This window comes from Belonocnema kinseyi, chromosome 2 (genome assembly GCF_010883055.1).
Source record: "Belonocnema kinseyi isolate 2016_QV_RU_SX_M_011 chromosome 2, B_treatae_v1, whole genome shotgun sequence".
NCBI lineage: Eukaryota > Metazoa > Arthropoda > Insecta > Hymenoptera > Cynipidae > Belonocnema > Belonocnema kinseyi.
In genome coordinates, this window is record NC_046658.1 from 43,377,081 (window position 1) to 43,403,693 (window position 26,613).

General features: G+C 32.5%; 1 protein-coding gene and 1 long non-coding RNA gene across 3 annotated transcripts in view; one reads left to right on the forward strand and one right to left on the reverse strand.

Moving 5' to 3' along the window:
* Positions 1–7,217: 7,217 nt before the first annotated feature.
* Positions 7,218–19,059, reverse strand: LOC117167689. Its single transcript, XR_004466423.1, has 2 exons — positions 18,929–19,059; positions 7,218–8,449 (listed from the first exon to the last, which is right to left on the reverse strand). It is a non-coding gene; the product is annotated as an uncharacterized LOC117167689 (long non-coding RNA).
* An 845-nt stretch (positions 19,060–19,904) lies between these two features.
* LOC117167687 overlaps positions 19,905–26,613 on the forward strand; it is a 179,145-nt gene continuing 172,436 nt past the window's right edge. The window contains exons 1-2 of one of the 2 annotated variants that reach the window (XM_033352810.1): positions 19,906–19,992; positions 20,085–20,133. The gene's annotated coding sequence lies outside the window, so the exon portion shown is untranslated. Of the gene's footprint in view, positions 19,993–20,084; positions 20,134–26,613 lie in introns of both variants that reach the window. The other variant, XM_033352809.1, reaches the window with a different exon arrangement.

The following is a 26,613-nucleotide window of genomic DNA, read 5'->3' on the forward strand; positions in this document are numbered from 1 at the left end:
AGCCTTGGAGGAGATTATGTTGAGAAATAAAAAAAAAAAATTCTTAAAAACGTTGTTTTTCTTGGTCAGGCCGGAAACTTATCAATCCACCCTCGTATAACCATGGTATAGCTCGGAAAAGCGCCTGTGTCAACACAGTCGTTCTCCCTCGTTATAAAAAATGGAGAAAGCACAAACATTAATGTGCATAATGAACATTGTCCTTCGAAACGAGATTAAATTAATTTTCTAATATCAAGCAAAAGAAGTAGTTTTCTTGATTCGCTCTGGCTTCGTATACACGTATACGTTTACGTATAATCAATGCAAGTATAGTGTATAGAAACCAAAGTGGCAGTGAAAGTGACAATCAGATATAAAGTAAAACGTTTGACGTGAAGTCATTTATTGTACTATTCGTTGTGTTATGCGAAGTACAAACAGTCACCATAATGCAAATAAAGTCACGTAAAGCTTTTCTTAAAGAAACGCATCAAGTCCTTTCTCAAATTCCTCACTACGCTTTAAAATGTTACGAGACGATGCTTTCAAACATTTCGTGAGAGATTGAAGTAAAATTATGCACCATATCTTCTTGCAATAGAAACGGCAGGTCAATGCGACAAAAACTTCCTGAAACTAAGCGTGACAAGGCTATGCGATTAAAAATGTTGCCTATAGACTATGTGAATAAACATATCACTTGAGAAGGATCATTCTCTTACTAGGCAGGATCAGCTAACTTGAGGTATGTTACGTCATTGAATCATAAATAAAGTGTCCATTACATCATTTCTTTCAGCCTCACAAAACTTTTTTTCATAGATTTTTATTAAAAATATAAACAGTAAAGAAAAGCAAGATTTGTGATAAATCTATTTTACAAAAAAATTTACCTAATACAATGGAACTCTTCTATAGCGCCGATTTTGGGGCTGACAGTGGGTGAGCACTAACTTATTATAATCCACACCGCTTTTGTTTGTTCACGCCTGAGTGCTCGCCGAAGTGACAAGCGCAGACCCTGCGTATCCCGTGCGGCTCTTGTCACACTATTGAAGGCTATTGAAGGGTTTCACTGTACTTAAAGTGAATATTGACAAAATTCGCTTTTGCCATCTTAAATTATACATTTGAAACTATGCAAAAAAAAACACATGCTAAATTTTCACAAAAATAAAATGGCGACTCGCAACACCATAATGAAGAAAAGGTGCCAAAAATTTGTTTTTTGGAAATAACTTTTTTTTCTGCATCGGAAACTCAAAAAAGTCTTTCTCAAAATTGTAGAGAACTAAATTCTCTATCAAATTTTATGCAAAACACTGCCCTTGTGATCCCATAAAGTACTAGTTATGATCAGTATCTATTGTAAACATATATAATTCACTTTTCATACATAATAATTATTTTCAATCATTATTATATAAATGAGATGTGTATGAAATGTAATGCATGTGCAAGAAATATGAAATATAATTGTATGCAAAAAAGGCCAAGGAATCGCCAAGTTTCTCAAAGTGCTAGAAAATTCTGAGGACTTAAATCAGACTGTTCAATTTTGTAAGGAAGAGATTGTTTGTTCTGGTGACGTTGCTGCAGCTAGAGAAAAATTCTTGGTTGCCCTATACGGAGCATCTGGAACAGATATTTCTTTGGATTTGCTCCAGTTGTAACATTTCAAAGGATCAACGACGAAGAGTTCACCTACAGCAGAAGCAGCACGGCAGCATCATCTCCGCATTTAACATAAAGTCCAAACTTGGTGCGGAGTCATGAAGAATGCAGAAGACTGGGAATGGAAGTGAACTAAGGCTGGACTCACTCCAGTCAGGACAACCAAGGACCTTGCTTTAGAAGTTCTTCTGAAATTCCTTTTCTGCGAATGCAAGAATGGATGTGGAACAGCATGCGGCTGTAGAAAAGCAGGGTTGAATTGCTCCATCAATCGTATTCACTGCAATAAAGGTTCCTGTGAGAAGCATCCTGAAAACTTGAATGACTCAGATAATGAAGAAAGCGAAACTATTGTCGACAAATTGTTGAAGATATCAGGGATAATGAAGGAGATAAGGATCAAAAAAGAGAAAACACAGAAGAGGAGGATGAAACTCAACCAATTAGTGTATTCGAAGAAGAAATCAGCAAATCTGAACCATTCAGAAGAACGAGGCGGAAGGCAGGAATTAACGAAAACACAAAAATTATTGGAAAAGCATCGACGAGAGTGAGTAGACAAATTTGGAAAAGTTCAGAGATGGATTAAAGATACAGGCTAGACATACTGGAAAAAACCACAATAAAAAAATCTGCTCGCTACGCGAGAACATTCTCATCGCGCGCTGTGCGCTCGGCTCTCTACGCTCGTAAGCTTTTTGCGCGCCTAGTGCGAGCGACTGTTGGTTCCCACGCTTCGCGCTCGATTATGTATTTACCTCGTGCTACGCGCACGGTCTTTATATTTTCGTACCTTCGTGCGCAAACCTTTTTAAGTTAAGACTCAAAACTTCGACTACTGTAATTTTGTGATTATGGATTCTCCTTTGTTAAAAGAGCTTGGCTCGAGAGTTTGAGCGCACCTACAGTGCGCAACTGATGGCTCTCGCACTCCGCACTCGGTCTTTTTGGATTTTTCATTATTTTTGGTACGACCAAATTTTGAATTTTCAACTTTTCGACCAAATTAAGAAAGTTGTTGTGATAATCTTGCAGAGCTTTGCAAATTCAACGCTTTTCTTCTTTTCACTTTTTTCATATCATGCGTCTTTGGCTTAAAATGATCATTTTAGTTGTTTTTTTTGTTTTTGAAAATGCTCTAAATCTGATAATTTTCTTTTTATAGAAAAAAGTCATAGGATAAATTGTTTGAGTTTTTGAGTACTATGAATAACCGTACATAGAATTTTGAAATTTTGAAAAAATGTGGTTTCAAAAATGTTTAAAATGCGCTCACTTTCTGAATTTTGATCCAAAAAAAGCTGGTTTACGATCTTGTTCTTTCTTTCTAGGCCTTAAAAAAATATGCCAAAGCAGAATTCTAAACTGATCAATTTTTCAAAAGTTATCGTGACTACAGAATACAGACTACAGGCTACAGATAGCAGACAAAAATCTTCGTAAAAATCGTTTTTTCTTACTCAGGGGGTTTTAAAACGTGGAGATTTGATGAAAACATACGGTTCGGTATTGATTCCTCCCTAATCAAACCGAAGGGTCTATGACAAAGCCACCGAACGCGTCCTCGGGTTGCGGATAGAGGATCCCTGTACCAAAGGTTTCTGCTGAATATGGTTACAAAAATAAATAGGCAGTCGCGGACAATTGTCCAGGGGTGGTCCCGAGGGAATTAACCCTCAAGCGGAGGTGTGAAAACCGTGCCGAAAGCTGAATGGCACCTGGGTTAGTTGTCTAGAACGGTGACTCTGGGATATCGGGCGACCTCTCAGATTACGCAGCCTTATCCTTGCATGCGGGACTCTACAAGGATGGACGAACCCCTTTCCCTAGCTTCTCGTGGGAAGAACAATGACAACACCAAACATCCAATCTAGAGCTGGGGGAGCCAATGAAAATGCATCCAATGCGATGGATCGGCGGGATCTCGCGACCTTTGGATGGACGGAGCGTCTGAATCACGACTTGCTAGAGTGCTGCGATGCGAGTGTGGCCCCTGAACGGGGCTATGTAAGCGGAACGCCTGCTCTACCAACTAGAACAAGCCGGCAACAGAGAAAGAGAGGCAACACTAAGACCAAGCGCGGGCAGGCATACAATAGATGAAGAGCGATGCTTTACGACCCGGAGAAACATCAACACTAAGGTTTCTCTCAAGCCTAAAGATCTGGCTGAAATGGATGACGAGCTTCGTGGACATTTTTCCGAAGAATCCGACCTCTGGGCTACCAATTATTGTGTGTATAATGCAGCGAGAGCTTTGGCCGATGCGAACCGTAAAACAAAACCAACGGTTGATCATAAGACCAAAAGGCGAATGCATCAACTTACCATAAAGATAGGCTGGGCAAGACAGTACGCATCCCGCATTCAGTGTGTGATTGACTACATCATATCTGGCAGGAATTTTACCGCCAATGTTCGAAAGTTTGCGCGTGAACTCCGGACCCGTTATCACACACTTAACAAGTCAAAGCTGCTGACCATCAGGCAGCATATTGTTGAGAGAATACGGATACTATCTGACGCTAAGAGAAGTCTAGAGCGGAGGAAGAGGTGGGTCAGAGAAAATCAACAGTTTCTCTCTGACCCATCTTGACTCTTCCAAGACCCTCCAGTTACTGTCGAACGCCCACCCAAACCAGAGGAGGTCGAAGTATTTTGGAGAGAAGCCTACGAAGTTCAATATAGACTGGACAAAGATTCAAAAAATATAAATAGCCTCAAGGAGTTATGTGTTGCCCTCATAACACCTGATAAAGAATGCCCACCTATCACTACCGAGGAGGTGAAAAAAGTATTAAGAGGGATGAAGAACTATTCCGCACCGGGACCAGATTGTATCAAAACCTTCTGGTGGAAGAAGTTTTCTTTGACCCATCAGCATTTGGCCCGTATTTTCACCTCATATTTGAAGTTGGAAGAGCCGATTCTAGAGTAGTTGGTGGAAGGACGCACAATACTCCTGCTGAAAATAGGCAACTTAGCTGACCCGAAGAATTACAGGCCAATAACTTGTCTGAACACACTTTATAAGATATTCACAGCTATCCTACATGATAGGATTGTTCGGGCAATTGAATCTGTGTGGCAAGAAATGTATGAACAACAAGGCTCAAAGAAAGGCGTAGCCGGATGTCGGGAGAATCTTCTCATCGATAGATGTGTCTGCAAAGATGCAGCATACTAACAGCGTGACCTATCGATGGCCTGGATTGATTATCGGAAAGCTTTCGATATGACCTCCCATAGACTTATCATCTGTCTTTTGGAAATCTTAAAGGTTCATCCGCAAATAGTTGGGTGCATAGAGAGATTGATGCCGCTTTGGAAAGCCAGATTTACTATGTCATGTGGAAAAAATCGTGTTACAACTAACAAGGTCACCTTTCAGAGAGGTGTCTTTCAGGGCGACACCATGAGCCCACTCCTCTTTTGCCTTACATTATTGCCACTATCTCTAGCACTTCGTCATTCCGACGGGTACTTGTGCGGCAAACCTGCAGATCGAAAGTACAAGGTCACTCATGTATTTTACATGGACGATCTTAAGATCTATGCTAAAAACAGAGAGCAACTGCATCTAGCTCCGGGGATTGTGGAACGATATACTAAAGAAATCGGAATGGAATTTGGGTTAGACAAATGCGCCAAGGTTTATTTGAAGCGAGGAAGACTTAATGGCATCCCTGAAGATCTTGAGCTCGTTGATAGAAGCGCCATGCGACACCTTCGCGCTGGAGAGACGTATATATACCTGGATGTGCCACAGAGCCGCATTCAGGATGTGACATCTATAAAGGATACTCTCCGAAGCAGATACAAACGTCTCATCCGACAGATTTGGTCTTCCACACTGTCGGCGAAGAACAAAGTATCTGCAACGAACATGCTTGCCGTCCCGGTACTACTCTATTGATTTGGAGTAGTTCCATGGACGAAGAACGAGCTCAGATCCCTTAATATCGGGACAAGAAAGGTTATGCACATGAACAAAAGCATGCATCTTAAGTCTTCGGTTCCGCGACTGTACACCTCACGCCGTCAAGGGGGTCGCGGAATATTGAGTCTTGAATGTCTTCACCATAGGATTATTCGAGTTGCAAATGGAAGATACCCTCTTCTTAAAATGGTCAGGAATCACGAAGAAATGGGCAAAGGAGCGTTTCTGTACAAAGCAGCGGAAGAGGCTTTTGAAACACTCGCACTTGACTTCAGTATTAGAGGTGAGCAAAATGCATCAAATCTTATCTATCTCGAGTACTCACTCCTGAAAGCGCGGATTAAGAAAGCACAAGCGAAAAACTTTCATGAACAGCTCCTCGATAAGAAGATGCACGGTATCTTCCACAGACATGTGAAGGATCAGTCAATGTCTTGTGAGCTAACGTTTGCTTTCCTTAAATCTCCCGGATTAAAGTCTGGTACGAAGGGTTTCATGTTTGCATGCCAAGACGGTGTTATTTCCACCTTAACATACCGTCGCCACATTTTGAGCCAAGACATTCCCGATGATAGGTGCAGGGCTTGCCATGCACACCTCGAGCATTTAGCTCACATACTATCTAGTTGTACAACTCACGCGGGAACGACCTACATTCAAAGGCTCAATGCGGCACTAAGAGTGCTTTATTACCATCTCTGTCACTCTTACGGCATTAACCTTAATATCGCTCCTCTAAATGAATGGGAAGTGCCGCGTATACTGAATCTTTATATTCTCGACAATTGTTTCTGTTGCTCACTCGAGGCCTGATACGGTTCTTCTTGACTTCGAGAAGCGAACTATGTTCGTTATCGAATTTTAGGCTCCAGCTGACAAAAAGATCATAACCAAGGAGAATGAAAAGAAAGAGAGGTATCAAGACCTTCTTAGGGGATTTGCAACGATTGTACCCGGAATATTCTGTTAAACGAATTGTCTTTATCATCGGCGCTCTTGGAGGTGCCAAGCTTTCACTTGCTAATGGCCTAAAAAGCATCCCTGCGTGTCAACAATATGATAAAGCACTTGCGGGAAAAATGCATAAGGCGGTTGTCCTTGGGTCGCTCCGTGTTCTTAGGTTGCACGAGGCCTTTTCTGGATCATCGTATTGATTACTTTACAGACTGTAACCACCTATCTCATGGTTGTGAGACGTGGTTGTGGCTGAAATGTTACCGCGATTTCGCTGGGAGTGGGTGCAATTTTCCAGATTAGCACCCGCTCCCGGCGAAATCCTCCGGTTGTCCTTATGACAAATTTATATATATAACGAAATTCTTAGAAAGTTTAGTTTTCTAAAATTATGAAAAAAAAACTTTTTTTAGTTACCGATGATCGAAAAAAAAAATTATTTCGAAAAACCTAATTTTTTGTACCTTTTTTTGAAGATAATGGAGCGAACCACCTTTTTTTGTGCAAATTTAGTATGTTGTTTAGAACACCAAAATGAACGAAAATTTACACTAACTTTTCCGGATTAATTGCAAGGGAAAACTATCTATCGCCTGGACTAAACTGCAAGGGCTCAAAATGGTCAATTTTAAAGTTTTAAGATTTGAGGCAAAGTAAATAAAAAAAGTTTTTTTTCATACAAAAGCTGTTTTTATTGTTAAAGTCTACATAAAACTATAAGATTATTAATTATCACAGCGAAAAAGAAAACAGATTCAGGGTTCATAATAATTAATAGAGTTCCGCAGGTATGGCGCACAATAAGCCCATACATCCTTTTCTAATGTTCTCGTCACTTCCAGAAAATCTAACGCTGCCTATTAAAATTCGCTAATGAATATTTAACTAAATTTTCCATTTTTTCTGTTCCCGAAAAGATAATATTAGTGCCTTCTTATAGCGGCTATAAGAAGGCACTAAGGTTATCCTTTCGGGAGCTGACAGCCCTCGACATAGATTATATTTTCCCCCACCCATGGGTTACAGAAAGCTTACGGCTCCCATCGAAATGAAAATTCAAAAACTTCGCTCGGGTCTCGGAGAACCAACAGTAATGCTTAGGGCTTAAGCTGCTCAAATTCAAATCAGATATAATTCCATGTTTTGCTGACAGTAAAATTAATCAAGTTTCTAACGGATTTGAAGAAATATTTACAACTGAATTTTTTTAAAGAGTTTTAAATACTTTTTCTTTTTTCAAATAGCATTTTCAAGAACTTGAAAAAATTATTTTTCTTTAATAAAAAATATTTAATCATAGAAAAGTTCTACAAGTGTTTTTTTGTCTAACAATAAAATTGTTGCGTAAACGATGGATGACTATTAATATATAGTTTAATTTTTCCGCTTATATGCATTTATAAAGCACTGTGTGCGTCACTTTTCTTTAGAAAAATGGAATTGGACTTGATGGAACGTCAGTACTGAGCAGCGAGCACAGTTATCTGGATAATTTTGAATGATCTTGATTCCTATGGCAGTACAGATGTGCTAATCTGCAGGGAGATAACTGTCCAAGTGTGTGAGCTAAATATAGAATCCTTCACAAAGTGTATATAAAGCAAACAATGGTCTTATACTTTTATGCTCAACCTTACTGCTTATGCCTCAAGTTTATTTTCCTGCAAGGGCTATATCGTGAGTTTTAATCCTTATCCCACGGGTATATCATACGCATCTTTCTTACCGTTAATCATTTTAGTACAGACTCACGGTAATGATAATTTTTCACGTGATTGAATTCTCTCTCGAACCGAAATATCAACTAAATTTCACAATTTTTGTTTCAAGTGCTTCGTTCAATGTATTGCATCACAGGATTTCCGTCGGCAAAAAGTGAAGAGGCAGAGGAAGAAGAGCCTGAAATAAAAATAATATAAAATATAGTTACGCCCGACGCTTTCCCATGCGCTACTCGTACACAGGTCACCAGAAGGGTAAAAAGTATTACGTAATGTTATAGTTAGTGCATAACTTTATGACTATATCTTTAAAAGAAATAGTTCCTTGCGAACGGTACTTTCCTCCGAATCAGTTTAATTACGAAATTTGTACGCCTCTGAAACAGTATAATTGAAGACGTTTCGCGGCGTTTGGTTGGATTCGCTCTTACGGTATTCACGGTATTTACTTTTATGTTTCGGTATTAGCCTAATAATCGCCGTAGTAAATTTCATTTACTGCAAAAATGTGCAATAGAGCAAGGCCAAGTTTAAAATTACAGTTAGATCCAGAACGATTGACCCGCCGATCTGTTTACATAATTTCCAGATACAAGTATTTCCTTTTAGTTGAGAAGAGATATTTCTTTTATTTTATTAAATTAAATTAAATTATATTGATTAAAATCTAGTGTACAATAATTTATTTATTTTAAGGGCATACTGGGAGATAAGTTGGAAGTGAGATAAATGATAACCTTCTGTGCTGAAGGCTTGAAAATAAGTAGTATTTACTTTCGTTTCATAAGTCGGTATAAACTTACCTAAGTCACCCATGTGACCGTCCGCTAAGAAAGCGACCTAACCCGGAAGAAATTCATTTTTATGTTTTTACACGAATCAATCATCTCTTTGTTTGATTTTGCATAATAAAACATATCATTATATCTGAAAAATTCGAATTGTTATTAAACTAAAAAGTAAGGCTCTCTTATGGAATTCCTGTGTTGGACTGCCTCTTCGATTGTTTCTCCTGTAAACCCGTAAAACAAGGGAGTCGCGCTTTAAGGCTGTATTCTACTTTGAAATGCTCGAAAAAAAGCTATTTTTATGAGTTTTTTCTGAGATTATTATTAATGGCATTGATGTAGGATTTATTGGGCTTGATAAACGCACTCTTAAAATATACTAAAATTTTTTTTAAACTTATTTTATGCACTTTTTACACATAAAAACGTCATTCAAGGTCAACTTCTCAAAAAGTAGGTACACTCAGAAAAATGTTTGTTTGAATCAAACAACAAAATTTGTTTGAATTCATATGATTGAATCTGACAAATTTTTTGCTTGAATTAACAAAATTTTTATTTAATTTTAAGAAATGGAAACTATTTGCCTTATTGACTAAAACAAATAATTTGTTTAGTACAATTTGTTTGATTTAAAGCAAATATTGACTTTTAGTAAACAATGCATTTGTTTAAAATATATTTATTCGAATTCATAAAAATATTTGTTTGATTCAAACAAAAAATACAGTATAAAGCAATACTACAAAGTGCAGCTAGGCGTGATAAAGCACTGCCGATGGTTCCTAAGTAACTAACCTAGAATCTGAATTAATTTATCATGTGATTTATTTGATGGAATTGGTATTTTTTCAGTGTTGTATTATTCTGAAGGTTCTGATTTACTGTAAAATCTTAAATTATTTGAAAAATGGACGAAATATCTCTAGTTTAGAAATTACTTGAACTGTAGTGCGTTCACCTTGGATATAATTGAAGATTTCGAATGTGAGTAAGTCTTTTTCAATACTAACTTCCTTTCTTTATAAAGATGATTTATGACACCAATCATGTTTTTTTCTATTATAATTATCATTGTATAATTAAAAGCAGGAGCACTTATATATACATTCAATTCAAACGTCTAACTCTGGTTCATTTCTCATTATTCTAATTAATTATTGTTTTATTCAGAAATGAGAAGCACAGAGTTAACAATTAACCAGAATTAAGCTTCGAAATGAATACGTGTTTCTGATTTCACATATACAATGATACTTATGATTAAGAATAAACATATTATCAAGTTCATACATTATTTTTATAAAGAATGCTGAATTTTGAGGTTAAGTGTAAAAAAAGATTTACTTCACTTGAACAAAGTCTATAATTAATTTTAAAAAATATGTATTCAATGTAAACAAGAACTTTAATTATTTTAAACAAGAGATTTATTTAAACAAACCAAAAATGTATTTGAATCATACAAATAAGGACAAACAAAAAATTTATTCACATCAAACAAACATTTGTTTGACCCCATATAAAAGAAATAATTTGTTTAATTCAAACAAAATTTGTTTGATTCAAACGAACATTTTTCTGAGTGTAGGTCCGCGCTGTTGTATAAATCTTGAGAATGGGCGGTCCGAAACCAAAAAATTAAACAGTTTTAGATTCAGTATGACTCCAGCAACCGGATGAACTAGGATTTCTGATGTACATGAAAAAATAACCAAATGGCAGCGAAGAACCCCAAAAGACTGAAAAAGTAGGTTTATTTTCACAGTTTTTTTGCAACAAAAATATAGTGGAAATTAATTTTATATTAATCCTAGTTCAGCCGGTTTCTGGAGTCATACTAAATCTAAAACTGTTAGTTTTTTTGTTTCGGACCGCCCATTCTTGACACTTTTACAACAGCGCGGACCTACTTACTTTTTGTGAAGTTGACTTTGACTGACGTTTTTATGCATAAAACGTGCATAAAATAAATAAAATTTTTTCTTAAATGTATTTTAAGAGTTTGTTTATTGAACCTAACAAACCGTACATCGATATTATTATAAGTATTCTCAGAAAAAATCAGAAAAATAGCTTTTTTTTCTTGCGTTTCAAAGTAGAATACTGCCTTAAGTTCCTTGCTTCATGGACGGTTCCATATATATCAAACACACCCGTTCCATTTTTTTATGCTTGCCTTTTCCCCCTTAAAAATTATAAATGATCTAAAATTGAAAATTTTGAATCTTTTTCCATCTTTTCAAAAGTTATCATACTTTTTTCAGGAACTATTATTATGAAAAGAAATTCACATAATTCAAAATAAAGCATTTTCAGAGAGAGAGAGAGAGAGAGAGAGCGAGCAAGAGATTCTTTTTGATATCGACATGGAGTATTCAATTGAGAAAATTCCGATATATAAATTAATTACATGCGTAAAAATGAAATTTAAAAAAATGCTTTTTTTATATTTTTCTTATTTTTGTGGATACCAATACTTTTAAATGTTTGTGCAAGTCAAAAAAGTCATCCCAGATTGTAGCAGTTTTTTATATGCTGCTGTTCAATCGATAATTAATAATAATGCTAATAAGAAAGATAATAAGAATACTAATACAGAAATAGCTTTGATGTTTACATTTTTTTAGCCTTTTAAAGGGCTTTTAATTGTTAAAATTACATTGGCAACAATATCAACTAAATAAACAAATCTGAAGAACGAGCAGAGTATGTATATCCCTTATGAAAAATAAGTATTGGTAAGTATTGGATCCAGTATTTTATCGCGAAAAAGTATTACATTTCCAATACTTATTGCCAAAAAATTATTAGATCCAATACTTACCAATACTTCTTTTTCATAAGGTATATTCGTCTTTAAGCTTTTTAACTCATTCTTTTGTAGATGGCTTTAAAATATTGTGAAAATCTTCCTATTGATAAAAATACTTTTGAAAAAGTGTAAAACATTGAAAGAATGAGTAATGTAGAAATTGAAAAAAACACCACTTTTTAATTAAGTTGTTTATCTATTTGTCAGTTTTTCAAATTTTTTAGTTTTTATAATGTGTTTTTTAATAGTAAAAAAATCAAAAGTATTAAAAAAAAATTTTAATGGAGAAAGAAAATGAGAAAAAATACCCAAATTTTTTTAAGAAAAAAGCTAAAGATCTAACAAGTATTATAGTTTAAGAAATTATGACTTGTCAAGATTATTATAGATCAATAGTTAAAATGGTAACAAAAAGCCCATAGATAAATATTGTAGTTTATTGTGTATTCTAGCTCTCCCATGATACCTTAGAAAAATTCTCTTCTGTTCCTAAATTTGAACTTTCAAAAAATAAATTTTTTAAACATAAATTACGGATAAACACGCTCTTGATCTGCATTCCTTGAACTGAACCCTGAATAATGGTCAAATATTCACGGGAAACAATAGTCACTTTAAGTGAATATTCTGCGACTCTTGCGGATAAAGATAAAATGCTGTGCACATCACAGCGACTTTTATTGAATAGTAGAAGCAAAGTCTATTACTATTAAAAAAAGAGCCCCTTAAAAAGCTCTACTTATTCTTATGAAGAAAGTATTTTAAAAATTAAGCGATCCTTTCTGAGAAATATTCAATTTTTGTTTAGAGTTTATAGAAATTTTATACAATATTGAAAAATTTAAAATTGCAGTAATTATCCTAACAAATTAAGCATGCGCTCTAGGAACATCTTGCTGATGCTTTTTTGTTGCCAATAACTATTTAATCACCAGGGACCACGGCACACCTGTTGTGCGGTTGTGTGTTGACCATTCAACAAATGAGTTTTTCAATGTTTTGAGAATCAACACACAAGATCGAGTTAAATCCATGGACATAGGAATAGGGGGAGACTATGCATGTCGTAATGGGGTTGATATAACAAGTTAGGAGGTCCACCATCTTGGTGTCCAATATGGATATTGAGTGAGAAAGAGAATAATGGAACACTGGGAATCCCATTCAAGTATCTCCCATTTAAGTCGTACTAAGTAATTGAAAACGGTTCACATGGCCCTGACTTTTTTTGCTCGGAGCAAGCGATTATTGTGCTCGCTTTAAGTAAAGGCCGTTAAGGACTATTTCCAAAACCGCCCTTAAATGGGATTCCCAGGGTGCATCTTCTCTCACTTGCACCGCATGCTTTGGATACCAGCATGGTCGACCTTCTTCACATTTCAAAACACACTACTCTCTCCCCTCCAAATCACCCTTTGTCTTTCACGCAGTGATGGGAGAACGCGGATAACTCCGGCATGCGCAGTAATGATTTATGTGTACACTGGAACCGCTTTTATATCCGCCGGCCGAGAATGTAAATATACACTTAATCCTTCCGGTACGGGATCGCACAAAACTACTTAGCGAAGGGGAAATGGCCACGCTGTTCGCTGATTGGCTTGTCTGTCACGTGGTACTGAGAGGTGGTAATGCCAAGCGGATATAGGTGATAGTTATGACAGGGTTATAAGCGTGAGAGGATATAAATGTGAGAGCTGATGAAAACGTGGTTCCAGTGTATTTTTAGGTTGAAAAATTGGGTTACATAACCTAAAAATACACAGAAAAAAGAAAAAGCGGAAAAAAATTTCGGCGTTTTTTTAATTCTTAAAATTGCTGCGATTCTAAACACTTTCAGAGCTTTAAGAGCTTCGAACTTTAATTATTGTTTAATTGTAATAACTCGATGTCAAATCCTTTCATTTTCATGATATTTTCAAAGTCTTTTCTAATTTTAGAATTTAAACCCGTTAATATTGTTTTTTAATTTCTATTTTATACATTCTTATACATTTTAAAATAATTATTTCTCTGAATTATAGAAATTTGAAAGAATATGCTAACCATTTTTAATTACTTTAACAAATATAATTTGTTTAAGCAATTCTTTTTCCAAAAATATTCTAAAACCGAATTTTATGAATTAAACTTAATATTCTATTATTATGAGGAGTAGTAAATTCTGCTAAAAGCTTTATGGCAATGTTTACACAATCAATTTTTTTTTCCTTCCACATTTCTTTTAAATTAAGCATGGATTTCTTACGAATAAATATTATTCAAACATTGACACATTAAAGATTTCTGGAAATTTATTAAATATTTAAATTTTTTCCAAGGTTTGAACGGTCCTAACAATTTTCTAAACTGATTTTATTTTTTTCCTAAAATTGTGTAATCTTTTCTCAAAAAAAAACATATTTTATTTAATATTGTCTAGATTCTTTTTTTACATGTCTGAAATATTCCGAAATCTTTTCGGCTAATGAAAAAACGTAATCTTATGGATTAATGCAGCTACAAGCAGCTATAATTTAAAAACAATGTGGTGAAGTTTGTATTTACAGTGATGTGCACAATGCTTTCCAATATACTAAACGACGTAAATGTTTCATCAAAATTACTTCAAGCAGAAAATATAGATTTAAGTCTTGCACTTAAAATCTCAAACACTGCAAGGAAACATTCGAAAAAGTACAGACTTGAGTATGAAAAGTGTAAGAAAGAAGCTACACAAATATCTCAAAAATGGGGTATTGAACCAGTCACAAGTCACCAACATTATCCCATTTTTAAATAGTACTGGGTTCAATGAGACGTCAACAGTAAAAGATGTTGTCCGTACTTTACTCATTGAATACAGCTTCATGGAAAGCGATTTTTGAGAAGTACTAGCAGTCTTGCGCGCACCACGGCGCGCACCTATTTATCTTTTTATGAAAAAGAATAAATGAAAAGCCTATCTTTTCTATGTTATACATATTTCATGAATGTTACAAAATATTAGTATAAAATACTACAAGACACCAAGGGATGAGTTCTGTATCTGAAACTGTAATTAATCTTTTATAATAGGATTTCAACGAATTTTTTATTTTTAGGTAGAAAATGAAATTGAATTATTTTGTTCCAAATGAACTTTTTTATTAAAGATTAATTTACACCTAATACTGATAAATAGCATTTATTACGATTTTGTAACTCACATTGATGAAAATCATATTCTTCAAATAATGAACTTTGCATTTTTACACCACAATTTTTATAAATCAATTTAGCAAAATTTTTGCACGCGCATTATAAAATTAATGACTTTATAGGTAGAAAAACACATGTAATAAGCTTTTTGTCACTTGGTAAACTCTTCCCTGAAAATGTTGGTCTCCCCAATATTAGTTCATGCGTTCAATGTCATAACATTTTTAGGAATAACTGTTTCATTATTCCGATTTATACAAAATCATTACACTACTTTGTAAGGAATAGCGCGATATATGATTACTGTACGAATTTTGATTACTAGAGTAGATAAATCCTTAAAAGTTGGAAAAAAATGACATTATTGAACGCAAATTTCTGCCAATTGTCGAATACCGGGCTTAGTTAGGTCTCCTACTTTCCACTGGACTTATCACATTAAAGTTGATGAAAAACATAAATATTTTGTTTAAAACTAAAATAATAATTATTATATTTCAAATTACATTGAAATTAAATAAATACTGTATTGAAAATAACACTTTCAACAATTAAGTATTTGAAAAATTATCATGTGGGGTGAAGGTGTTGTAAAAAATGTGGTTGATGGTGGTAGATGGAGGGTAAAGGTGTTATAACTGTTTTACACAAGAATAGTCTTTTGACTTAAAAGCTTAAGAAGTGGGACGAATTTTTTAATTTCTTAACTGGCAATTCTTTATTTGTTTCAAATTTGTGTTTCTAGTTAAAAATCCATAATTTTAGTTAAAAATTCATCTCTTTGGTTAAAAAATTTATTATTTTTTTGAAAATTCTTTTTTTTCTTGGAAATAAATTAATTGTCTTTGTAAAAAAGTAACTTTGCTACTTTTGGTTTAAATTCGAATCTCTTATAGAAAATTAATCTTTATGATTGAAAATTCGTTTCCTTATTTTTACAATGTATTCTTGGCAGCATCTGCATTCGTTGAAATATCAATAATTACATTTTCTATCGAAAATCCATATTTGCATGTTAAAAACTCAACTACTTTGTTGAAAATTTACATACTGGTTCGAAAATTCAACTCTGGTTAAAAACAATTTTAGTCAAGACAGGAAAAAAATTTAACTAAATTGTTGAACATTTTCAACAAAACATTTTTAAAAACTGTTCCCTTATAGTTTAAAACTCAAGTAATTGGTTCAAAATTCGTCCTTATGTAAAGCATTAATCTTATTGGTTAAAAATTAATCTTTTGAACATAGAATTTTTTGTATGAAGAAAAAATAGTTCTCTTAAATTTTAATCTAAAAACAACATAATTCCCTTCCTGATCGATTCAACGACTTGAATAGCAGAATCTGCCTAATGTTAAATGGATTCGATCTCCTTTGAAATAATTTTTATAACACTTTTTTTTGTTGAAATTAATTTTTTTAACAGAAAATTAAACTATGACGTTTTTCGTGAAAAAGTCATTTTTTAAATTATGGTGTAATCTTTTTCAGTTAAAATCTAACTAATTGTTTCAAAAATGTATGGATTTTGGCAAAAATTCGTCTTTTTTAGTATGAAATTAATTTTCTTGTTCGAAACCTCTTCATGCTGATTTAGGATTCAACCATTTTTCTCACAATTCTTTTTTTTCAAAATTAATTTATTGAAGTGAAAATTTAACTTTCCATTTTTTGTTTAAAATGTATTGATATTTTTAATTGTAATCTGTTTTGGTAGAAAACTCAGCTATTTTTTCTTAATTGCACTTCTTTAAGTTGAAAATCATTATTTTTTTAACTAAAAACTGAACTTTCCCATTTTTCGTTGAATATTAAGTTCATAATTGAAGCTTCATCTGTTTTGGTTCAAAACGAACCTTTTTGATTGAAAATTCAATTATTTTCTTCAAATTTCCTTTTTTTTATTAATTTTTATAATGGTAAAATCTACTTAGATTACTTTTGGTTAAAAAATGATATTTCTTTAGATAAAAATAAAAAAATTGTTTGAAATTTTCTAGATTTTATAGAAAAGTCGTAATTTTTTGTAAAAACGTAATAATATTGGTTGAGAATTAATATTTTTCATTAAAGATTCAGTTATTTTTAAAAAATCCTTTTCAGTTCGTCAAAAACAAATTTCTTTAAAAGAAATTTCGATTCTACTATTTTCAGTTGAAAATTGATATTTTAAATTGAAAATTGACCTTTTGTACTTAATAATTCAATTTTTTTAATTTTTCTGTTTTGGTAGAAAATTAATCCTTTTGGTTTAAAATCGATCTTTTTTCGTTAAAGATTGAATTATCTGTAAACAAATTTATCAGTTTTGATGCAGTATTTAGAAATTCAGAATTTTGTTCAAAATTCGTTATTTTTGGTAGAAAAATAAACTTCTTAATTGAAATTTCATCTTTCTTTCGAGGATTCTATTATTATATGAACGATTCTTTTTTCGGTGGAAAATTAATTTATTTAAGAGAAAAGTCGATTAAACCATTTTTTATAGAAAAATTATATTAAAAGAAAAAATTATCATTTTTGTTAAAAATATAATTTTGTTTAAACCATCTTTTTAAACGGGGAAATTAATCTTCGCGGTTGAAAATTCATCTTCTGCATTGAGGGTTCAATTATTATTTTTTTGAAAATACCTTCATAGTTAGTCAAAAATTAATTTATGTAAAATAAAATTGGATTATATCATTTTTGGTAGAGAATTGATATTTGAAATTAAAAATTTATCTTTTTTAGTTGAAAATTCAACCATTTGTTTGAAAATGCACATATTTCAATGAAAATTCGTGTTTTTTGTAGAAAAATAGTCTTCTTGGTTGAAAATTTATCTTTGTGATTGAAAACAAAACTATTAAGTTGCACATTCTTCTTTTTGTTAAAAATTAAATTCTTTAACTAAAAATTTAACTCTCCCACTTTCGGTAAAAAATTAAAATTTGGAACTACAATTTGATATTTTTGTGTTGAAAAATCAATTATTGGTTTTAAACATCGTCTTTTTTTATATAAAATTAACCTTCTTGGTTGGAAATACATCTGTTTGCTTAAAAGTTGAAATATGTATCATCAAATGCATCTAGTTTAGTAAAATTTCAATTAATTTGTTGAAATGTAATTGTTTATTGTTAAATATTAATTCTTTTAACTAAAAAGGAATTATCCTATTTCTGGTTTTATATATTTATATTTTTAATTAAAAATTTATCTTTTTTAGTTGAAAATTCCACTGTTAGTTTAAGAACTGATCTTATTGATTAGGGTTCAACTATTTTGTAAAAAATTGATTAAAAATTCAACTGCACATTTTCAGGGTGAAAAATTATATTTATAATTGAAAATTAATTTTATTATTTGAAAATTTGTTTTTTTGGTATAAAATTATTTTTAACTTTATAAGAGGGGCCTCCTAAACATTTTTGCGGTGGGGCCTTTCATGGTTGTAGTTACGCCACTGAAAAATCGTGAATATTGACAAACCCATACAAACTTTCTTTCGATTAAAACTAGAAAAATTTAAAACAGGAAACGTGTACAACTTGAAAAAATATTTGCAATCAACTAAACTCGCATATACAAAAATGTTTGCCATAACTTTTTCGCCCACAAAACAGAGAATTTTTTGAATTTCAAAAAAGTGGTCTTAAACTACATTAAGCAAATGTCCTAATCAGCTATTTCCTCGCATAAAAAAAATATTTTTTCTTCAATTATTATTAGTATGGCATTTATTGCTAATTAGAAAAAGTGTTAATAAAACAATTCATATGATTTGGAGAACGCAAATGAGTCAAAAACTCACAATTTTAGTTGCGACATGGGTTCGCCAACCTCATCAGGCTAATTTATTAAAATAAAACACCAAATTACTATTACTTACGTATAAAGATGAATAATACAAGATTACACAGCAGATTTAGAAAAATTTTACCATTAATAATCACTAGTTAAAACATGGTTTATGTTTAACATGTTTAAAATAAATAAATAAAAGTACAGAGCACATTTTGATGTGACTGAACTGGTGACGATATAAAGTCAACTGAAGAGACAAAACCTTGCTTCGATTTATATACAATAATATAACCGTACATGCATACATAGATTTCTAAATAATCCTGATTTGATTTATGTCTATCTACCAGAGAGATTGATCATAAACTTAATTTCCGTAATAACGGGTAGTATATTTGACTGAGGGCAAGAATATCTTCTTTTTCATTAATATTATTAGAATTTCTATGCATTTCAGGGTATTTTTTACAAGAAAATTTATAAACTAGATTTGTTTCATCCCATGTTTCAGAAATATCCTTACCTAATTTTATTACAGAACTTAAACTTTTATTAATTATAGGAATCGTAGCAATATTATAACTATTTTATACTTTAGATAATTTTGTAAAGTTATTGGAATATGGAAGACAAATCTTAAGTTGATCTAAATGTGGACAGATCTGATCTGATCTCTAAGAACCCGAATAAATGCACATAAGAATAGGAATAAAGTCGAGTTGGTTGTATGCAAACACCAATATAATTTTAATCACTTTTTTGATTGGGATAATGTAAAAATTATCGATCGTGAATCCAGCTATAAAAAAAGACTTATCTCAGAGATGATCCACATTAATAGTGATTCTAATAATATTAATAAAAAAGAAGATATTTTTGCCCTCAGTCAAATATACTACCCGTGATTACAGAAATTAAGTTTATGATCAATCTCTCTGATAGATAGAAATAAATCAAATCAGGATTATCTACAAATTTATGTATGCATGTACGGTTATATTATTGTATACAAATCGAAGCAAGGTTTTGTCCCTTCAGTTGACTTTACATCGTCACCAGTTCAGTCACATCAAAATGTGCTCTGTACTTTTGTTTATTTATTTTCGACGTGTTAAACATAAACCATGTTTTAACTAGTGATTATTAATGGTAAACATTTTTTTTAATGTGCTGTTTAATCTTATATTATTCATCTGTATACGTAAGTGATAGTAATTTGGTGTTCTTTTTTAATAAATTAGCCTGATGAGGTTGGCGAACCCATGCCAACGAAACGTCGCAACTAAAATTGTGAGTTTTTGACTCATTTGCCTTCTCCGATCGAAACTTCTTCTCTAATTAAGTTATGGAAGGCGAATTTATGAATTATTCAATTCATACGATTCTTGAAAACATTTTTAAATGCACAAACAATGTTACAATCAGCCGTTTTATCATAGAAATTTTTTTCTTTGAACATTATTATGATAAGCTTGATTGTGACATTGAACCAACAATATTAATTAGAAATTTATATCTCTCTTTGTTGTAAATAATTTTATAGATAAAAACTTGGTGTTATGATTCTTAGATCGAAAAGTCTATTTCTTGTTACGAGATTGGCATACGAAATTGTTGATATTGGTGATGATTATTAAATAAATTATCAAGTCAGCAAATAACAATTTTTATCATATTTAAGAAATGACTGGATTTAAAAAAGAACTAATTCAAATGTTTATAAACATACTACCGATAATAGATGGTAGCAGAGAAATGTATCCTCTTTTTCTCAACGAGTACGCTTTTAGGACGGCTAAACTGTATGTATATAGGTTTATTATAGGCGCGAGTGACAGATCAGCAAAAAGTCGTCTAGAAACCGAAAAACTGACCAACTCCATATAACAATTCAATTCTTCTTTTAATTGAAAGTATATGTCAAATGAAGACAAAATACAAATTTGTGAAAACCACAGTCACCAGCGCCATCCCGAGATGATGTCATCAATGTGTTAATCTGCGGATCTGAGCGCCTAAACGTTTAGGATGTAGTTATGATAGCTTGACATTTTTTCTTCAACGCTTCAATTACAAACTTACATAAATTAATGCAGTGAGTTGCAAAACGAGTCAAATTAGCACAAACAGGTGCCGTCTTTCAAGTTTGTTTGTTGTGTTTCCAAATCTCCTTAACAATTATATTGTTATGAACAGCACTATGAGATTTTGTAATGATTTTAAATATCTATGTATTTATAAAGTGAATTTTGTCTGTAGTCTAAATTGAAGTTATGCAGGGCATTATAAAAATTAATTGAACTCTACTTCTAATTGTTATTAACAAATAATATAAATAGATTTTAAACAGAGTTTAAACAATTTTTTTAAGTTTGAGGTGATTAAAAAAAAATTTCAAATAGTTTACGAGTGATATTCCGAAATAATACATTTACATATTATGAAAAATATAATTGGGATAAAACACATGGTGTTAAAAAATTTACTACTTGTGCAATTTTCAGAAGTTCAAAGTATTAAAAAAAGATTTGTTTTGATTATTTGATTGGACTGAGTTGATTGAAATCATGATCGACTTTAAATGAAGAGAAAAAGAGCACCCAATAGAAATAAAAAGGTCTAGCCAAGAAGGGAGTACAAGTCCGAATATGTAAATTCTTCAAATTTACTTAAACTCTGGAAACTTATGTATTTAAACGCGTTGATTACGAATATGATAGTAAAAATTTGCGTCAAGGCGATTTTTATGGTGAAACAATGGAAAACTAAAAAAATGCATGTTTTTTTTTGGGCTTATTGAAGCCAATATGCACAATTTTGCAAAATATTCCAAACAAAATATGTAGCTTCCATTAAGGTACACATTTTTTGTGTCAAATGTTTTTTTCTGCGGGTGATATTTTTGGAGAAAATGAATGATACATCGACTTTCATAGAAAAAAACTATGAAAATCATGGCTTTTTGAGTTTATTTCATCCAATGCGCAAAATTTCGCAAATTTTTTCCAAGAAAAGTTGCAGACCTCTTGTAGATACAAATTTTGGGTTGAATGCATTTTTACCGCGAGTGATAGTTTCCGAGAAATTTGGTAATACATATAACCGCCAGCTCTTTCTTTACTGTTCATTACGATGGGGACAGGCCCTGAGTGTCGACGAGGGGTGACGAACAACTTTGCATGTAACAGCTTTGCATGTGCCCAACTGCGCACGTCAATGGTCGGATGAACAACTGTGCACGTTCCACGTCCAAGACCATAGAAGCCCATTTGTGCACTTCGAAATTTCAACGTGCACAGTTGTCCAAGTGAAAATTGTGCACGTTAAAATTTTGAAATGTAAAGTTTCCCAAATACCATCTGTAACATGCACAGTTCTCCAAGTGACAACAGTGCACGTTGGATGTTTGGCGTGCATAGATGGGATTCTCTGGATTTGGTTGCGTACAGATGTCAGTTTCCTAAATATGCACGTGCACAGCTATCACTTGTCCAATTGGGCACATTCACATATGTCATTTGCTCAAATATGCACGTGCACATACTTCACCTGCCCAACTTTGCACGTTTATGTCTTCACATAAGGGTGTAGATGAGGGTGATCTTTTACATTTACCTACAATGAATTTTTAAAAGTTTCTCTGAATTCCTTGAATTCCTTGAATTACCTTAAATCTTTGAATTATCCGAATTCCCAGCTTTCACCGAATTCCGTAAATTCCCTGAATTCCTTGAATTCTCTGACTTTTTGAACTCTGAATCCCTGAATTCCTCGAATTCGCTGGATTCCTTGAATTCGCTCAATTCCTTAAATTCATGGGATGCCTTAAATTTTCTGAATGCCCCGAAACCTCTGAATCCCTTGAATTCTCTCAATTCCTTGCATTTTTCGAATTTCTTGAATACTATGAATATCTTGAATTCTCTGAATTCCTTGAATTTACTGAATTCTTTCAATTGCCTAAATTCTTTGAATTCTCTGCAGTTCTTCAATTCTTCAGGATTTAATCATTTTAACTGTTGAGCAATTGACATCTGATCACGTGCACAGACTTCACTTGGACAACTGTGCACATGCACATATAGTACTTGGATAACTGTACACGACGAAATTTCCACGTGCAAAGTTGGTGAAGAGACAATGTGCACGTGCACAGATGACACGGGCATAGTTGTCCGTTTGGCCATCGAGCTGCAAATTTGCTACGCGCAAAGTTTTCCCCACTCCAACGAGAAGAAACTGTAAACAACGACAGCAACCAAGGCACAGTGGGTTGAATCAGGAATTTACTATTCAAAATCACTTACAGCCTACAATTTTTAACCGATTATCAAATTTTGTTTAGAAATGATCAGCAATAGTTGCATAAGAGCAGATATGAATTAGATTTGTTAATTTTTATTTTTTATATAAATAAACAAAGAACAAGAATGAGACATTTTTAAATATTATTTTTTATCTTTAAATAGATAATTTAATTAATTCTATTCTGAACTAAAATAAATGTTGAAGTATCTAAAGAATATAAATAATTAAAAGCATATCGAATATAATTGTTATACAAAAATTATATTAATGAAATATCATCATCGTGGATATTTTGCTGGCAAAGTATATTTGTAAGTTGAAATTGCTTGATTTTATCGACACGATCATATGTGATTATGAACATTTGTTATCTGGTAAAATTGGTTTATTTTATAAACAAATTATATAAATAAATACATAGTTTAGGCTTTTATTGGTCGCAAGTAATCGTTCTTCTTTCTTAGTACCTTTAAATTATATTACTAGTAATAATTCGTTTTTCGTAAATAAACATCACTACTTATGTAATTTGAAGACGATTAGAGAGAAAAACGCTGACATTCGACCAATAAATGCCTAAATTATGCATTCGTTTATATAATTTGTTTATAAAATAAATCAATTATACAAGTCAACAAATGATCATAGTCAACTTTGATCGTGTCGATTAAATCAAGCAATTTCAACCTACAAATATACTTTGAAAGCAAAATTTTCACGTTGTTGTTACTTTGTTTACATAATTTCCCCAATTCCCGCGCAGGAACTTGCAACTCACACGCTCATTTAGAAAAATCTAAGCTGGTGTTTGCGCAATTGTTGACGTCACAGCCAAGTAAGGTGGAAAGTAGGCCTCTAGAGAACTAAGTAATACCATGCGTATCCATAATCTACCCCTTCTCCCTTCTTTTACGAAAAAAATGTAAAAGCGGTTACGAATTGTAGGATGTAGGTGATTTTAAATAGTAAATTCTCGATTCAGCCCACTGTGCAACGTCTCCAACGTTTCTAACGTCTCGTGGGAGCGGACTACACTCCGCCTCTTTGTACAGAATTAATGTTAATCAAACCCATACCCCTTTCCAACGGCTTATGAGGCGCGGGAAGGCACCTCTGTGATTGATCACAAATATAATTTTGGTAAAACATATACCTTTTTCGAAGGTCAAACCTATTGGGTACGGCCACGGAAACGGCCTGGCGCCATCTGTTACCTAAAAATGGCCATTTCTTAAGGATGAATTCCACTTGTTTACATGCGATTGGAAATAAATAAATTTATGTTGAAATTAAGAGTTTTGCAAACAAAAAAAATAACTAGAAAAAAATTTATTTGAATAATTGAAATTTGTTTAAACAATGAAACATTAATTAAACAATGGTGGTCAATATTTGACTAAAGAAACAGCAATGATTATTATTTTTTGAATTGAGTAAAAAAATATTTAAACAAATTAAATTTCTTTAAATAATTGAAAATTAATAAATCAATGTTAATAAATATTTCACTAGACTAATAGCAATAGACGGAGAAAACGATATCGCAAAAATTGCAATATATACCGTAATTTCTGTGTTATATATCACGATTATCACATTATGATAGCGTAAAATCATTATATCGTACATTGCAAGATTTTAGTTATATTATTATTTTATTATATTATATATACGAGGGTTCCAGTAGTGTACAAGCGATGTTAATTCATTATAATATCCTATAGCTTTTTATAAGAAGCTCCGGAACCTGCTTGTATGTTATCATATTGCGCTTTATTTCAATACAGAGGTTTTGCGATATCAATGTGCGATATCTTTTTCTCCGTGTAATTTTCAGGAAAAAACGAAATTTCGAAAGCAAAATTATTTAACCAAATTAAATTTTTTGAAATGATTGAAAATTAATTAATCAATGTTAAAAACCTTCTTAATTTGCTCTATTTTAAACATAGGGATATTCTAGTGTGCAAATTACACAATTCCGGATAAAAATACGATTGGTATTTTGATGTCCTAAGTATCTGTAATAGTACATTCACAATTTAGCAATATACTTATCGCAAAGGGAAAATTTTAAACAAACCTACATGTCATTATATTTAATTGAATTTTTCACAGTGAGTGTCCCGTATCTCATTTATAATTTATAAATATTTTTAACATAAAGAAAAATGTTAGGAAATATATTTGTTATTTAGAAAACACTTGTAATTTAACGTCGTGTTGGGGAGAACTGACAGATGCTAGTGTGATAACACTGCACTGAATTTGGCTTATTCCCTTTATTTTCACTTCTGCACACTTACCACATGAATTACTGCTAAACTTTTTCCCTTGTTTAATGTTTTAGGTTAAAAATTGATAGAAGGACTTAGAGCTTAAGATCCTTTTCTAATTAAAATATACATCATCAATTCGCTTGTTGACATTCAACCGCCAATTTTTATGGTTATGTTCATAACCAACAACGAAACTAGAAAGGTCCGTCCACTCAGCGCCGCCACCTACGAAAACTCACTAAAAATTATTATAATGCGATAAACAATGAGTGGAGATTTTTGCTTTTTTTTGCTCTATGATGACATATATTACGTTTCCCAAAAAACTACCCCTAAGTCTTACACAACTACCCCCGGGATCAAAAAAGTTTTCAAAATGGGAAAATTACTTTCAACAATGTAAACATGATTTATGGCTTCAAATGAATTACATGACACTTGAAAATTTCGTCCTCTTTATAATTTCCCAAAAACTACCCTTCCACGTGAACGTATGCAGCAGAACGTTTATATGTATGAAAAAAGCATTAAAAATGATCAAACTTAGAAGAAACTGACAGTTGATATTTTTTTGCTCTTTTTTTGCTCTGTGATAATATATAATGCGTTCCCCAAAAACTACCACTAAGTCATACATACAAAGCCCTCGTCATCAAAAACGTTTTAAAAGTTGTAAAACCACCTTGAACAATGCAAAAATGATTTAGAACTCTAAATTGATTACATGGCACTTCAGAATTTCCCCCTCTTCATAATTTTTCCTAAAAACTACCCTTACACGTGAACCTATGCAGGGGAACATTTATATGTATGAAAAAAGCATTGAAAATAATAAAAAAAAATATCGACTAACAGTGTTTTCTAAGATTTATTATTTTGTATGATTTTTTATAGATATATATGTTCCGCTACATAGGTTCACGTGGATGGGTAGTTTTGGGGAAATTAGAATGAAAGGGAAATTTTTAAGTACCATGTTATTAATTGGGAGTTCTAAATTATTTTCAGATTGTTCAAGGTGGTTTTACAACATGCAAAACGTTTTTGATGCCGAGTGGAGGGTATATATAACTTAGGGGTAGTTTTTGGGTAACATATTAGATATTATCGAAGAGCAAAAAAGGAGCCAAAAAATATAAACTAACATTTCCTTCTAAGTTTGATTATTTTCAATGCTTTTTTC